This window comes from Heterodontus francisci, chromosome 31 (assembly GCF_036365525.1).
Source record: "Heterodontus francisci isolate sHetFra1 chromosome 31, sHetFra1.hap1, whole genome shotgun sequence".
In the NCBI taxonomy this organism is placed as follows: Eukaryota; Metazoa; Chordata; class Chondrichthyes; order Heterodontiformes; family Heterodontidae; genus Heterodontus; species Heterodontus francisci.
The window spans coordinates 13,258,602-13,276,193 of record NC_090401.1 but is presented as its reverse complement, the minus strand read 5'-3'; the positions used below and the strand labels follow the sequence as shown (position 1 = coordinate 13,276,193).

The 17,592-nt window shown below is 45.3% G+C and overlaps 1 protein-coding gene across 1 annotated transcript in view; it reads left to right on the top strand.

Moving 5' to 3' along the window:
- Positions 1 to 17,592, top strand: part of LOC137347073 (adhesion G protein-coupled receptor B2-like) — a 1,240,702-nt gene that overhangs the window by 673,434 nt on the left and 549,676 nt on the right. The gene's annotated exons all lie outside the window — the stretch shown is intronic.

Here is a 17,592-nt window from a genome sequence, read left to right as displayed (position 1 = left end):
TTTGCCTATGTAACAACTGCAACCACATTTCAAAGTTGATTGTAAAATGCTTTGGGACATTCCCATTGCCCATACATTGATTTGGTGCTTGGAAGAATCCTTCTTTTATATCAGAATCGATGAGATCTGTGTCCCCAAGTGCTTTAACCAAGGGCTAACCCTCCAGTCAGCAACATTGACTCAGGTTTCTCCTCAAGCTGCTCCTGCTCAATTGTGCTGCATACCTGAGACAGTGTACTCCTCTCTATCTCACTCTTCAGTGGATGGATGTCACTGGCCTGGTGTTTGGCAGGAAAGGAGATTGACAGTGTCTGCATGAAGTGTTGACAAGGTTGGAAGCAGAAAGGTCTGGTACTTTTTCTTCCTCCTCTGTTTCTTCTCCCTCAGACACATCTGGAAGAGGAAGAGAAGGAGAGGTTACAATGAGTATGGATTTGTATTCTTTTTCAATGGAAAGAGTGATGTGAAGATTTCAAAATATGTTTTCTGACAATTAATGAGGGTACAGTTGGATAAGATAAAAAAGAAGCAGAAAGCCGTATTCAGCCTGCAGCTGCCATCTGCTCTCCTACTTCCCTATCTTTGGCTGTCTGGTCTTCCTTCTCACAGGGAGAGGACAGGGGTTTTGGGCTCTACTGCCTGTCAGCAATTTCCTTGGTGTATGGTCTGTCTTCTCATTTAAAAAGAGTTCAAAAAGTGAGAAAGACTATTGGTGGAATTTTGTCAGCTCAGTGGAAATGGGCCGGGAGGCAAAATGATGGTGGACGGCACGAGAGGGAAGCCCGAGATGTTTATGCCGCTGGTGAATATTCCTGGAGTTGGCCTGTTTGACAGGTAGAGGCCCACTTTAAGGTGGTGGGAAGGTAATTAAGCCTGTTGAGCAGGCAATTATTGGCAGTTTTACCAGGTTTTTAGAAGTTTGCGAAGGCTGTTTGAGAACAACAGAACATCAGAGCCTCACCAGCTACAAGGAGGCGGAAGCTCAGTGGAAGGTCAGTCTTGACTGCAGTCAGCAGTCATTGTGAGAGTTAGCATGGCATCGTCGAGGGGGTGATAGTCAGTAAACAGTGGTAGTAACAATCTGGAGGCTTGCCAAACTTGACGAGCACAGCGGAGGCATTCTGGTTGAGTGTCCTCTCTCACTTGCCCCTTGTGTGTACAGAGTAAAGTGGGGGCCATGAGCAGCGGGAGGCCTTGAGAAGTCAGCTCATCAATTTGTAAAGGGTCTCATTCACTCAGGCTTTGAGACCTCCAGTGAGAAGGAGTATCAGAGAGGGAGAGGGCGGCAACCATCAGGAGCAGGGATGCAGCAACCAGAAGGGCACCAGGATCATGAGGCTGGAAGGGGACATGAATGAGGAGGGTGCAGAGGGGCACGCAACCAGCTTCTTACGCACAGACGACGGTCGCCACCAGAGAGAGTCAGAGGCTCTGCTTCCTGAAAATGTTGGAGCAGGAGTGTCGCTGAGAACTGTGCTTCTCCAGGGAAGCAGTCACCAAACTGTGCACCATGATGGAGGAGGAGCTGAGCCCAATGGGAAGTGGTGGACACCCACTGCCTGTGACGGTGAAGGTCACCATGGCGCTGAATTTCTATGCCTCAGGATCATTCCAGGGATCTTCTGGAGGTAAATGTGGGATCTCCCAGACTGCAGCTCATCACTCCATCAAGATGGTCACCAGTGCCATGTTCAAAAGGGCTGGCCAATATGTGCGGTTTCGCACCGATCCAGACAGTCAGACTGAGAGGGCTATAGGATTCGGGGCCATTGCTGGATTTCCCCAGGTGCAAGGTGTCATCGATTGCACGCATGTGGCCTTCAAGACGCCCACAGTTCAGGCAGCAGCCTTCATCAACAGGACGGGCTACCACTTGTTCAATGTGCGACTGGTCTGCAAGCACAACAACAGATCCTTCAAATGTGTGCAAGGTAGCTGTCATGACCTTTTAAGGCCCCCCCGCATGCCTTCAAGGATGGATACTGGGTGACAAGGACTACTCACTGAAGACATTACTTCTCACACCCATGTGTGAGAAGTAATCCGTAACAGTGGCGCAGTGGTTAGCACCGCAGCCTCACAGCTCCAGCGACCCGGGTTCAATTCTGGGTACTGCCTGTGCGGAGTTTGCAAGTTTGCAAGTTCTCCCTGTGTCTGCGTGGGTTTCCTCCGGGTGCTCCAGTTTCCTCCCACACGCCAAAGACTTGCAGGTTGATAAGTAAATTGGCTATTATAAATTGCCCTTAGTGTAGGTAGATGGTAGGGAAATATAGGGACGGGTGGGGATGTGGTAGGAATATGGAATGAGTGTAGGATTAGTATAAATGGATGGTTGATGGTCGGCACAGACTCGGTGGGCCGAAGGGCCTGTTTCAGTGCTGTATCTCTAAAAAAAAACCCCTGTCACAACGCATCTGCTGCTGAAACCCTCATTCATGTCTTTGTTGCTTCTAGACTTGACTATTTCAATGCACTCCTGGCAGGACTCCCACATTCTATTCTCCGTAAACTTGAGGTCATCCAAAACTCTGCGCCCGTGTCTTAATTCGCACAAAGTTCCATTCCCCTATCACCCCTGTGCTCGCTAACCTACATTGGCTCCTGTTAAAGCAACACTATGATTTTAAAACTCTCATCCCTGTTTTCAAATCCTTCCATGGCCTCACCCCTCTTTATCTCTGTAATCACCTCCAGACCCACACCCTTCAAGGTATTTGCGCTTCTCTTTTCTGGCATCCCTAATTTTAATTGCTCCACTACTGGTGGCTATGCCTGTTTCCTAGGTCCCAGGCTCTGGAATGCCTTCCCTACACCTCTGACTCTCCAACTCACTTACCTTCTTTAAGACACTCCTTAAAACGTACCTCTTTGACCAAGCTTTTGGTCATCTGACCTAATATCTCCTTTTGTGGTTTAGTGTTATACTTTGTTTCATAATTCTCCTGTGAAGTTTTATTACATCAAAGGTGCTATGCAAGTATAAGTTGTTGTTGTATAATGTTGTTTAAGTTGCTCAGAAACTCCAGTTGGTGGACATGAATTATGCTGCGCCATTTTTCCACTAAATATTTTCCTGAGTGAAAAACCCAACTGCAGAACTTAGAGTCCACAAGTGAATTTATCCAAATTATAGGATATTTTATGCTGTGACCCTGCATCATTATTAACTGGGTTGAAACTGCACCAAAACCATCTTGAATGTTCCAGCTAGCAGAGAGAACAGTCAGCCCATTAGCCTGGACTGGATTCAAACACAGCTCCCAAAGTTGCATGAACAAAGCGCTAACCTGTGTACATCCACATTCCATGCACATTCTCATTTGAATCAGCATTGAAAAATATGGAATCTAAGAGAAGCCATCAAGTGCTTTGAAGGACCATGAAGCTGTCTTTTATCGTTCAAATAATTATCTCAGCAAGCAGCCCAGGGCTATGCACACATCTAGAGTTATCAACATCGAGAGAATGGCAAGACTAAGACTTATGATCTAAAGGAGGGAGAAGAAACATAAAACCATTTAAATAGTAAAGCTATTTTTTTCAAATGTGTATTACCTGTGCAGAACATTTGCCCACGGCAGCACTATGATTTTAAAACCCATAGGACTGCATATTGGGAAATTATGTCCAATTAATAGACAGAAAACTTGGGGAATGCACCTACAATTTTTGATGTGCACTCCGAGCAACGAGGCTCCATGCCAAGTGCATGCATTTGGAAAATCTTCCTAGTGGGATTGTGTTTACACTTAAGATATCAAAATAGGCTGAACAAGTGAGTCTCACTCCAAGCAAGGAAAACTTTAAAAGTTTGTAGAGAAAGTCATCAATTCTGAAAATTTCTTTACTATCCATTTGTCTTTGGCACCTGTTCGCAAAGTGCAGGACCATCACACAAAATGAAAACTGTGAACATAGAATAATGCAAAGAAATTAGTGCTGGGGCCCAGATAATATGAGTGTTTAATTTGAGCTGGCATTAAAAAGAAAAAACAATCAAGATTGGTTTGCATGGTGAGCTTCATCTTTCTTTTTACTTCAAACATTAAACTTTCATGACTGTGACCGTTAGGGGTGATTTTATGCTCTCCCTCGCAGTAAGTTTGGAGGCAGGGAGAGAATTTAATCAAGCAGGATGGTGGCAGGTGGGGAATCTGCCACCTTCCCACCTCCACCCTAATTAAGTCTGTGGCGGGAAGGCGTGAACAACCTTCCCGCCCCACTGTCAATTGAGGCCCTTAAGTGGGCAATGACTCACCTGTGGCCTGGGTCCCTCAACAATCCTAGGCTACCACCTCCACTGATAGGCTGGCAGCTCTTAGCAGGCGGAACTTCTGCCCCGGGGTTCCTTAATCCTGGGGAAGATCCGCCGCTGTCCACTTATGTGCCTCATTGGCACATAATGTGGCGGGCCTTCCCACAAAGATGCAATGCGGGGCTCCCGCCAGCTCTTCAGCTGGTGGCTAAGACCCCCGTCACCGACAAAAATCCTCCTTCATAATGACGGGAACAGATGGAATTCAGTAAGGTTTTTCATAATAATAAAGCAAACTCTTCAATGTGACTTTCAGACTGAAAATCTGACAGCATTTTTGAGAATCTGAAAGAATTAACCTGATCAGAACTATCCTTGGAGGCAACTAACAGGAATAAAGAGGGTTTGACACTTGACCAATCCCACTCTGCAGCTGCCACAGGAAATAGTTGTCTTTTTCTGAAATGATAATAATGTGAAAATGCTTTGTGTACATAATGGATGCAGAAGGTTTTAATTACTGGGGAATTAAAACATTTTAAGCTGGCATAAAAAATGCACCGTGTGCATTTCTAAAATGAAAGGGTGGTCTGCATTCGGCACTCCCTTGCTGGGAGCAGCACTTATGAGGAAGTTCTCCCTACTTGGACTGGATCACTGCTGGGTTACCTCACCCAGTACCAACACACTGTTGGGACACTCCTCCCATTACCAACATGTTGCTGGGACACTCCTCCCAATATCAACACGCTGCTGGGCCACACCTCCCAATGTCAACACGCTGCTGGGACACTCCTCCCAATATCAACACGCTGCTGGGACACTCCTCCCAATATCAACACGCTGCTGGGACACTCCTCCCAATATCAACACGCTGCTGGGCCACTCCTTCCAATATCAATACACTGTTGGGACACTTCTCCCAATATCAACACACAGCTGGGACATCCCTCCCAATATCACAGAATCACAGAATTGTTACAGTGCAGAAGGAAGCCATTTGGCCCATTCTGTCTGCACCAGCTCTCCGAAAGAGCAATGCCTTTTCCCCACCTTCTCCCCATAAACCTGCACATTCTTCCTTTTTATATAACTGTCTAATTCACTTTTGAATGCTTCAATTGAACCTATCTCCACCGCACACTCAAGCAGTGCATTTCAGACCTTAACCTCTCGCTGCATGAAAATGTTTTTCCTCACGTCACTTTTGCTTCTCTTACTTATTACTTTAAATCTGTGCCCTCTCATTCTCGATCCTTCCATGACTGGGAACAATTTCTCCCTATCTATTCTGTCTAGACCCTTCATGATTTTGAATACCTCTATCAAATCACCTCTCAGCCTTCTCCTCCAAGGAAAGCAGTCCCAACTTCTCCAATCTATCTTCATAACTGAAGTTCTTCATCCCTGGAACCAGTTTTGTGAATCTTTTCTGCAATCTCTCCAATGCCCTCACATCTTTCCTAAAGTGTGGCACCCAGAACTGGACGCAATACTCCAGCTGAGGCTGAAATAGTGTCTTATAACTTCCTTGCTCTTGTACTCTATGCCCCTATTAATAAAGCCCAGGATACTGTATGCTTCATTAACCACTCTCTCAACCTGTCCTGCCACCTTCAATGACTTATGAACATATACACCCAGGTCCTTCTGCTCCTGCACCCCCTTTATTTTATATTGTCTCTCTATGTTCTTCCTACCAAAATGAATCACTTCACATTTCTCTGCATTGAACTTTAACTGCCACCTATCCGCCCATTCCACCAACTTGTCTCTGTCCTTTTGCAGTTCTACACCATCCTCCTTGTGGCTCAAAGACTGGTGTGGGAGAAGTGTGGTTCGTGGGGCACTGGCATCAGTATTGGGGAAAGTGGAGGCTGTACCGTTGGGACGGTCTACACCTGAACCCTGCTGGGACCAGTGTTCTAGCAACCCATATAACTAGAGAAGTAGAGAGGGCTTTAAACTAAGCAAGGGGGTGAGGGATCAAGCTTGAGTAGAGTCAAGGCAGGTGAGCATAATAGTAATATGGGAAATGAAGATCAGAGAATGGCAGGAAGGGACAGAGAGAAAAAACCTAAGAACACACCAACAGTAGAGACTAGATGTTACAAAGATAACAAAAAGATAAATCTAAAGGCTCTGTATCGAAATGCACATAGCATTCGTAACAAAGTAGACAAACTGATAGTGCACATTGAAGTAAATAAATATGATCTGATAGCCATTACGGAGACGTGGCTGCAGAATGACAAGGATTGGGTCCTGAATATTGAGGGGGATGTGACATTCAAGAAGAATAGGGAGCTAGGATAAGGTGGAGGGGTAGCATGTTAATCAAGGATGGCATTGATGCAACAGTTAGAGATGACCTTGGTTTGGGAGATCATGGTGTAGAATTGGTTTGGGTGGAGATGCGGAATAGTAGGGGAAAGGAGACTCTAGTGGGAGTGGTCTACAGGTCCCCGAACAGTAATCACAATGTAGGACGAAGTATACAAGAATAAATATTGGATGTTTGTAATAAAGGGACAGCAATAATCATAGATTATTTTAATCTACATCTAAACTGGAAAAATAAGCTTGGAAATAGGAGCCTGGATGAGAAGCTCATAGAATGCTTTCGAGATGGTTTCTTAGAGCAGCATCTTCTGGAACCAACCAGAGAGCAGGTTATATTGACTTGGTATTGTGTAATGTGACAGGATTAATTAATGACCTCAGAGTAAAGGCATCTCTCGGTTGCAACGATAACAATATGATTGAATTTTACATCCAGTTTGGAAGAGAGAAGAGTGGGTCTAAGACTAGTATTTTAAACTTGAATAAGGGCAACTATGTGGGCATGAAAGCTGAGCTAGCTGAAGTGAACTGGGTTACTAGGCTAGGAGATAGATCAATAGAGAAGCAGTGGCAGACATTTAAGGGGATATTTCAGAATACTCAGGATAAGTATATTCCTACTATAAAAAAAATACTTAGGAGAGAACCCACCATCTGTGGTTAACTAAAGAAGTTAAGGATAGCTTCAAACTTAAGGAAAAGGCTTATAATTATGCAAAAATGAGTGACAGTTCAGATGATTGGTCAGAATATAAAGAACAGCAGAGAATGACAAAAAGGTTAATCAACAGAAAGAAATTCGAGTATGAGAGGAAGCTAGCTAGAAATGTAAAAACAGATAGCAAGAGTTTCTACAGGCATTTAAAAAGGAAAAGAGTAAGTAAAGTGAGTGTTGGTCCTCTGGAGAGTGAGAATGGGGAACTAATAGCAGATAATAAGGAAATGGCCAATGCAATGAACAAATATTTTGCTTCTGTCTTCACATAGAGGATATAAAAAACATTCCACCAACAGCTGTAAATCAGGTGGTGGAAGGAATAGAGGAACTTGGTGAAATTACAATCACCAGGGAATCGGTACTGACTAAACTGTCGGAGCAGTAGGCTGACAGGTCCCCGGGTCCTGATGGACTTCATCCTAGAGTCCTAAAAGAGGTGGCTAATGAAGTACTAGATGCATTGGTGTTAATTTTCCAAAATTTACGAGATTCGGGAAAGGTTCGATCAGACTGGAAAGTCGCAAAAGTAACCCCTCTATTCAAGAAGGGGGTGAGGCAGAAAACAGGTATCTGTAGGCCAGTTAGCTTGACGTCTGTCGTGGGGAAGGTGTTAGAATCGATCATTAAGGAGGTTATAGCTGGGCACTCAGAAAAACTCAAGGTATTTTGGAATTGTCAGCATGGTTTTGTGAAAAGGAGATCATGTTTAACCAATTTGAAGGAGTTCTTTGAAGGAGTGACATGTGCTGTGGATAAAGGGCAGCCTGTTGACGTACTGTACTTGAATTTCTAGAAGGCATCTAACAAGGTGTCACATACTGCGCAAAGTAGGAGCTCATAGTGTAGCATGAATAGAAGATTGTCTGGCTGGCAGAAAACAGAGTATGCATAACTGGGTCCTTTTCTGATTGGCAGTATGTGACGAGTGGAGTCCCGCAGGGGTCTGTGCTGGGGCCTCAACTTTTTACAATTTATTTCAATGATTTAAAGAAGTCTGAAAAATTATGGCCAGTGCCTCCGCAATTTCTACCCTCACTTCCCTCAGTATCCTTGGATGCATCTCATCCAGCCCCGATTCTTGATCCACTTTAAAGTTTTGAAATTGCACTCCAAACATCGATAGGATCCCCTGCCCTAATGCCCAATTGCTTGATAGTGCCTGTTGCAAACTGGAAAATGATACTATTGTTGCAGAAAATGTATCTTCATCAATGCAGACCAAATGGGAGAATTTGCTGCTCATCCAACAAAAATGGAAAAATGCAGAAATGTGATGGCAGGCAGATAGACATATAATGATTTTACTGACCCCCAAGGCTGCAGGATTCAGTTTGACAGCTTATGGCTTGTGCCCCAGATTAATAAGGATCATCACTTTTTATTGCTGATTCAGTTGCATTCATGAGGAAGTGCTTCCTACTTGGACTAGGTCACTGCTGAGTCACCTCACCCAATATCAACACACTTTAGAAAAGTGTAACCCATTGCATATCCCTAATTGTGAGCAACAAGTGAATAAGACCTGTAATTACTTTGTGTCCACAAGAGGTCCATCCATTGAAGACAGTTATAAATTAATTTCTTTGAAAATTGTGAGTGACTTTAGCTATCATTAAGGTGAAGTGTGTCAGCAGAGAGGAAAATAACAATTTATTGCAATGTTAGCATCACTGTTAGTTTCAGCAGGAGTTAGGTGTACTATAAAAATGCCCTTATTCAACCCTGTCACTATGCTTTAGCTCAAGCCTCGAAAGAACACCCCATAAAGGCCTGCTACCCGACCTGAACCCGACGGGACCCGACAGCATGTGTCGGGTTCGGGTAGGGTCGCTCTTCCGGGTCTGGCATTCGGGCTTGGGTCGGGTTGGGCCGGGTCCAGGTCAGGCCGGGTCCAGGTCAGACACATACAACACTGCCTTTTGCTCTGCTGTGAGGAAAAGAGAAGTTGAGTAAGTAAGCGTCAAAATTTGAAAAGTCTGCCTGAGCTGGGAGTCCGGGACATCAAGGAGGAAAACGTGCATCCGGACCCCACAGAGTCTGAGTCTGCGCAGTGAACAAGTGAACATCTCTATGACGCAATCATGCTCATACTGCAGCTTCCTTCCATTCCATCCATCCAAAAGTTGTAAGTACAGTGAGTGCACTATGGATGTAAAACGAATCCTTTCAATTGGAGAAAGTGAACATTCGGTCGGGTCGGGCTTGGATCCGATGTGGTTCTGCCGGGTTTGGGTCGGGTTTTTTTTTTCCAGACCCAAGAAAGCCTTTAACATCCCATTCTGTTGGCTGATCTCAGCTAGGGCAACCTTAGGTCATTGCAGTTAGATTCAGTTGCCCTTGATTAGTGTGAGGAAAGCCAGTCAGAGTTCTCACTCCTTGAGCGGCTGCAGAGCATCCTGAAGGGGGAGGGTGAACAGCTAGCAGTTGTGGTCCACATCGGAACCAACGACATAGGTAGAAAGAGTGATGTGGTCCTGCTGTCAGAATTTAGGCAGCTAGGTAAGAATTAGCAAGCAGGACCTCAAAAGTAGTAATCTCTGGATTCCTCAGTACCAAGTGCAAGGTGTACAGGAATCGAAGGATAAGACAGATGAATGCTTTGCTGGAAAGACGGTGCAGGGGGGAGGGCTTTAGATTCTTGGGACATTGGGACTGGCTGTAGGGGAAATGGGATCTGTACAGGCTGGACGGGTTGCACTTGAACAGAGCCAGGTCTGAGTTCTTTGCGGGGCATTTTACTAGCACTGTTAGGGAGGGTTTAAACTAGTTTGGCAGGGGGATAGGGACCTGAGGGTAGACTCAGTTGGGACAAAATCAGAAATGAAAATGGAAGGCAGAAAATTAATGGATGAGTCTGGAAGACAGAGGAAACAAAGGTTAGAAAGTAAAAAAAAGAGTTTGGCAGTGCTCAAGGGTATCTATTTCAATGCAAGGAGTATAGCAAATAAAGCAGATGAGCTGTGGGCACAGACAGACATGTGGCAGTATGATATCATAGCTATTACAGAAACATGGCTTAAGGAGGGACAGGAATGGCAGCTCAACGTTCCTGGTTACAGAGTTTTCAGACACGATAGGGAGGGGGGATAAGAAAGGAGGGGGCTTGGCTATTTTGGTCAAAGAAAACATTACTGCTGTGAGAAGGGATGATATGTTGGAAGGTTCATCAAATGAGACTATATAGATTGAGCTAAGAAACAAAAAAGGGGCAATCACACTGCTGGGACTGTATGATAGACCCCCAAACAGTCAGAGGAAGATAGAAGAGCAGATGTGTAGGCAAGAACAGTAGGGCAGTAATAGTAGGGGATTTTAACTCCCCCAATATTAATTGGGATAGTTTTAGTGTGAAAGGAATTGAGGAACAGAATTCTTGAGATGCATTCATAAGAACTTTTTTGACCAGTATGTAGCAAGTGCAACAAGAGCGGGTGCAGTTTTAGACTTTTTTTTCGGAAATGAAGATGGGCAGGTGGAAGGAGTGGCAGTGGGAGAGCATTTTGGTGGCAGTGATCATAATTCAGTCAGTTTTAACATCATTATGGAAAAGGACAAGGATAGAACAGGAGTTAGAGTTCTCAATTGGGGGCAAGGCCAATTTTTCTAAGCTGAGGAGTCAATTCAATTCACTCCACGTGATATCAAGAAATGACTGAAGGCACTGGATACTGCAAAGGCTATGGGCCCTGACAATATTCCGGCAATAGTACTGAAGACCTGTGCTCCAGAACTTGCCGCGTCCCTAGCCAAGCTGTTCCAGTACAGCTACAAATCTGGCATCTACTCGGCAATGTGGAAAATTACCCAGCTATGTTCTGTGCACAAAAAGCAGGACAAATCCAACCCGGCCAATTACCGCCCCATCAGTCTACTCTCGATCATCAATAAAGTGATGGAAGGTGTCATTGACAGTGCTATTGCTTAGCAATAACCTGCTCAGTGATGCTCAGTTTGAGTTCTGTCAGGGCCACCCAGCTCTTGACCTCATTACAGCCTTGGTCCAAACATGGACAAAAGAGCTGAACTCAAGAGGTAGGGTGAGAGTGACTGCCCTTGACATCAAGGCAGCATTTGACTGAGCATAGCATCAAGGAGCCCTAGCAAAGCTGGAGTCAATGGGAATCAGGGGGAAAACTCTCCGCTGGTTGGAATTGTATCTAGTGCATAGGAAGATGGTTGTGGTTGTTGGAAGTCAATCATCTCAGCTCCTGGATATCACTGCAGGAGTTCCTCAGGGTAGTGTCCTAGGCCCAACCATCTTCAGCTGCTTCATCAATGACCTTCCTTCAATCATAAGGTCAGAAGTGGGGATGTTCGCTGATGACTGCACAATGTTCAGCACCATTCGCGACTCTTCAGATACTGAAGCAATCCGTGTAGAAATGCAGCAAGACCTGGACAATATCCAGGCTTGGGCTGGTAAATGGCAACTAACATTTGTGCCATACAAGTGCCAGGCAATGACCATCTCCAGCAAGAGAGAATCTAACCATTTCCCCTTGACATTCAACGGCATTACAATCGCTGAATCCCCCACTATCAACATCATTGGGGCTACCATTGACCAGAAACTGAACTGGAGTAGCCAGATAAATACTGTGGTTACAAGAACAGGTCAGAGGCTAGGAGTCCTGCAGCAAGTAACTCCCTTCCTGACTCCCCAAAGCCTGTCCACCATCTACAAGGCACAAGTTAGGAGTGTGATGGAATACACTGGATGGATGCTGCTCCAACAACACTCAAGAAGCTCAACAACATCCAGGACAAAGCAACCCGCTTGATTGGCATCCTGTCCACAAACATTCAGTTGCTCCACCACTGACGCACAGTGCCAGCAGTGTGTACCATCTACAAATGCACTGCAGCAACGCACCAAGGCTATTCAGGCAGCACCTTCCAAACCCGCGACCTCTACCACCTAGAAGGAGAAGGGAAGCAGATGCATGGAAACATCACCACCTGCAAGTTCCCCTCCAAGCCACACAGCGTCCTGACTTGGAACTATATTCCTGTTCCTTCACTGTCGCTGGGTCAAAATCCTGGAACTCACTTCCTAATAGCACTGTGGGTGTACCTACCTGGACTGCAGCGGTTCAAAAAAGCAGCTCACCATCACCTTCTCATGGACAATTAGGGATGGACAATAAATGCTGGCCTGGCAAGCGATGCCCACATCCCATGAAATAAATATATATTTTTTAAATTAGCGTAAGTAGACTGGAAACAGGAAACTAATTGAAGGTAAATCAGTGTCAGAGCAGTGGGAGGCATTCAAAGGGGGGATTCAGTGTAAACATGTTCCCACAAAGAAAATGGATGGGATGGCCAAATATAGGGCCCCGTGTATGTCAAGGAGCTTACAGGATAAGATAAGACAGAAAAGGAAAGCTTATGCCCGACACAGAGAACTCAATACTATAGAAAACCTATAGCAGTATGGAGAGTGGAGGGGTGAAATCAAAAGGGAAATTAGGAAAGCAAAGACAGGGCATGAAAGAATATTAGCAAGCAAAATCAAGATGAACCCAAAGATGTTTTATCGATACATTAAGAGTAAGAGGATAACTAAAGAAAGAGTAGAGCCCATAAAAGACCAAAAAGGTAACCTACGTGTAGGGGTGGAATATGCTGGTATTGTTCTGAATGAAAAATTTGTGTCTGTCTTCACAAAAGAGAGGGACGATGAAGATATTGCAGTTAAGGAAGAGGGGTGGGAAGTACTGGATGTGATCAATTTGGAGAGGACATATTAATGGGATTCGTGACCTTGAAAGTTGATAAATCACCAGAGCCAGATAAAATGTACCCAGGCTGTTAAAAGAAGCAAGAGAGGAAATAGCATAAGGTCTGACCAAAGGGATAGACCGAATAATTGCAGGCCAGTCAGTCTAACCTCAGTAGTGGGCAAATTATTGGAATCTACTCCCCCCACCCCCAGCTCACCCTCTCGTTGCCCTCCTGAGGCACAGACAGCAGCTTGGGATACCCTTCTGCGGACACATTTGGCCCTGACGCTTTGCCAAAGTAGCCATCCTTTATTGTGTATGTGTAGGTAGCAAAGTAGCGGCAATGTTATCTGGTCCATCGCAGGCAGGACAGTGACACACCTTCCCTTATGCGTAATCTCACTGTCGTAGATTAACTATGACTGTAAAAATTTTACAGGGAACGGATTATTCACTGCAGAGGTCAGCTGGATTGATATTTGACCCTTGGTCAATACAGAACAACAGCTTGTACTTAAATAACACGGTTAATGTAGTCAAACATCCCAAAGTGCTTCACAGGAGAGTTAGCAAGCAAAAGTTGACACCGAGCCACATAAGGAGATATTCGGTCAGATGACCAAACGATTGGACAAAGAGGCAGTTTTTAAGGAGCATTTTAAAGAAGGGGTTTCAAGGTCCTGATGTGGTCTGACTCCTGAATGGACATTCTTGACACACTTTATTTCCTAAATGCAAGATGATGATGCTCGTGCATTATTGCCGGCATGGACTTGATGAGCTAAATGGCCTCTTTCTGTGCTGTAAATGACTCTATGACTGTATGAGACAGGATAAACTGTCACTTAGAGAGGCACAGATTAATCAAGGATAGTCAGCATGGATTTGTTAAGGGAAGATCTTGTCTGACCAACTTGATCAAATTTTTTGAAGAAGTAGCAAGGAAGATAAATGAGGGTAGTGCAGTTGATGTGCTCTATATGGATTTTTAGCAAGGCTTTTGACAAGGTTGAAAAAATAAAATCCCATGGGATCCAGTGAAATGCAGCAAGGTGAATACAAACTTGGCTCAGTTTCAGGAAACAAAGGGTAATTGTTGATGGGTGTTTTTGTAACTGGAGGGCTGTTTCCAGTGATGTTCGCAGGGCTCAGTACTGGGTCCCTCTGTGGCATATATTAACGATCTGGACATAAATGTGGGAGGCATGATCAAGAAGTTTGCAGATGACACAAAGATTGGCCGTGTGGTAGATAGCGAGGAGGATAGCTGTAGGCTGCAGGAAGATATTAATGGTCTAGTCAGATGGGCAGAAAAGTGGCAAATGGAATTCAACCCAGAGAAGTGTGAGATGATGCATCTGGGGAGGTCAGACAAGGCAAATGAATACATGATTAATGGGAAAATACTGAGAGGTGTAGAGGAAGTGAAGGTAGCAGGACAGGTCGATAAGTTGGTAAAGAAGGTAAATGGAATACTTTCCTTTATTAGCCGAGGTATCGAATATAAGAGCAGGGAGGTTATGCAGGAACTGCATAAGTCATTGGTTAGGCCACAACTTGAGTACCCTGTGCAGTTCTGGTCACCTCATTACAGAAAGGATGTAATTGCACTATGGAGGGTACAGAGGAGATTTACAAGGATGTTGCCGGGACTGGAAAAATGCAAAGATTGTGGAAAGATTGGATAGGCTGGGGTCTTTCTCCTTGGAACAGAGAAGGCTGAGGGGACATCTGATTGAAATGTACAAAATTGTGAGGGGCCTGGACAGAGTGGATGCAAAGGGCCTATTTACCCTAGCAGAGAAATCAGTGACTAGGGACATAAATTCAAAGCGATTGGTAGAATCCAATGTCACCACTTACACTTTAAGTAAAATGATGGAACAGTCATTGTCTGCAATTTCTATGCCATGTGGGAGCTCTAGGATACTTCATGTGCCCTGGATAATCACATGTGCAGTAAGTGCTTCTGATCACTCAGGTTCAGGATTCTGAGCTTGAGGAGTGGCTAGAGCCACTGCAGGTTACACAGGAGGCTGAGAATTTCCTGGATTGCACTTCCCAGGAGGTGGTCACCACACAGCCACAGAGAACTCAGGAGGATAGAAAGTGGGTGGTAGGATCGGAAGAAGGGACAGGCAGAGCAGAATCCTCCGGGAGTGTGATGCTCACAAACCGTTTTCAGTGTGGAATACCAATGAGGGTGTTGACACTTCAAATGAGTGTAGTCCAGAGCACATTCAGCCTACCCTGGGCCTGCACAGTTCAGCAAGCAAAGTGTCGAAATGATGTGGTCATAGAGGATTTGATAGTCATGGGGAATAGACAGGCATTTCTGCAACTGCCGATGAGAATTCTGCATGGTGTGTTGCATCCCTGGGACCAGGGTGGACGACATTATTGAACGGGTGCGTATTATGTCATGGGGGCAGGGGTGGGGGAAAAGGGGAAACAGCCAGAAGTCATGTTCTGTGTTGGAACCAATGACCTAAGAAGGAAAGGAGACGAAGCCTACAAACTGGAGCTAGGGAAGAAGTTAAAAAGCAGGTGGATAAGGTAGTCAAGAAGGCATACGGCATGCTTGCCTTCATCGGTCGGGGCATAGAGTATAAAAATTGGCAAGTCATGCTGCAGCTGTACAGAACTTTAGTTAGGACACACTTAGAATATTGCGTGCAATTCTGGTCGCCACACTACCAGAAGGACGTGGAGGCTTTGGAGAGGGTACAGAAGAGGTTTACCAGGATGCTGCCTGGTGTGCAGGGCATTAGCTATGAGGAGAGGTTGGATAAACTCGGATTATTTTCACTGGAACGACGGAGGTGGAGGGGCAACATGATAGAGGTTTACAAAGTTATAAGCGGCATGGACAGAGTGGATAGTCAAAAGCTTTTTCCCAGGGTGGAAGAGTCATTTACTAGGGAACATAGGTTTAAGGTGAGAGAGGCAAAGTTTAGAGGGGATGTGCGAGGCAAGTTCTTTACACTGAGGATGGTGAGTGCCTGGAACTTGTTGCCGGGGGAGGTGGTAGAAGCAGGTACCATAGAGACGTTTAAGAGGCATCTTGACAAATACATGAATAGGATGGGAATAGAGGGATACGGACCCCGGAAGTGCAGAAGGTTTTCATTTAGGCAGGCATCAAGATCGGCGCAGGCTTGGAGGGCCGAATGGCATGTTCCTGTGCTGCACTGTTCTTTGTTCTTTGACCTCAAAGGAACCGCATTCAAGCAAATATAGGAACAGTAAGATAAGACAAGTTAATGTATGGCGAGAGAGATGGTGCAATAGGAAGAGATTCAGATTCCCTGGGGCATTGGGACTAGTTCTGGGGCAGGAGGGACCTGTACGATAGAGCATCGCTACCCTACTCGAACCCGATGACTTGTGTTGGGTTCGGGTCGGGTCGGGTCGCACTTCTGGGTCTGGCATTTAGCCTCGGGTCGTGTCGGGCCGGGTGGGACACACTCTATCACCACCTCTGGTAAGTGGCTCCAATGTTAATGTACTTTTTGGACTTGAAAGGTGGTTTTGTTACAGTTTTTTTAAGCTTGTGCAGATAAGTAACAAAGTGAAAAATGGAAGGTAGGTTAATTGGTGGTCGGGTCGGGCACGGGAAAAAATGAAAGTACTCGGTCCGGGCCGGCCTGGGGATCGGATGTGGTTCTGTCGGGCCCAGGTCGGGTTTCATTTGCAGACCTGAGCCGGCCTTTACCATACAGTATGGTTAAGTTGCACCACAACAGGGATGGGACCAATGCCGTCTTGTGGAACTTAAACAGTGCTGTGCGGTGGGGCACCAAGATGAAGAATTAGAGACAAGCACAGAGAACTATCAAGACAAACAGCATTAGAATAAAGAGTTGTTCAGAATCCAGTCAAATTCAGCCAATTGTCGCCCGGTCAGCCTATTCTCAATCATCAGCAAACTGATGGAAAGTGCCGTCGGCAGTGCTATCAAGTGGCTCTTACTCACCAATAAACTGCTCACCCATTATCAGTTTGGGTTCTGCCAGGACTACCCAGACCTCATTACAACCTTAATTCAAACATGAGCAAAAGAGCTGGATTAAAGAGGTAAAATGAGAACGGTAGCCCTCAACATCAAGGCAGCATTTGACCGAGTATGGCATCAAAGAACCCTGACAAAATTGAAGTCAATGGGAATCAGGGAGAAAACTCTTCACTGGCTGGAGTCATACCTACTACAAAGGAAGATGGTTGTGGTTGTGGAAGGCCAATTATCTCAGCCCCATGGCATCATTACAGGAGTTTCTCATGTTCCTGTATCCTAGGCCCAACCATCTTCAGCTGCTTCACCAATGATCTTCCCTCCATCATAAGATCAGAAGTGGGAATGTTCGCTGATCATTACCCAGTGATCAGTTTTAATGACAACTTCTCAAATAATGAAGCAGTCTGCACCCACATGCAAGACCTGGACAACATTCAGGCTTGAACTGACAAGTGGAAAGTAACATTTGCGCCACACAAGTGCCTGGCAATGATCATCTCCAACAAGGGGAGTCTAACCAACTTCCCTTGACATT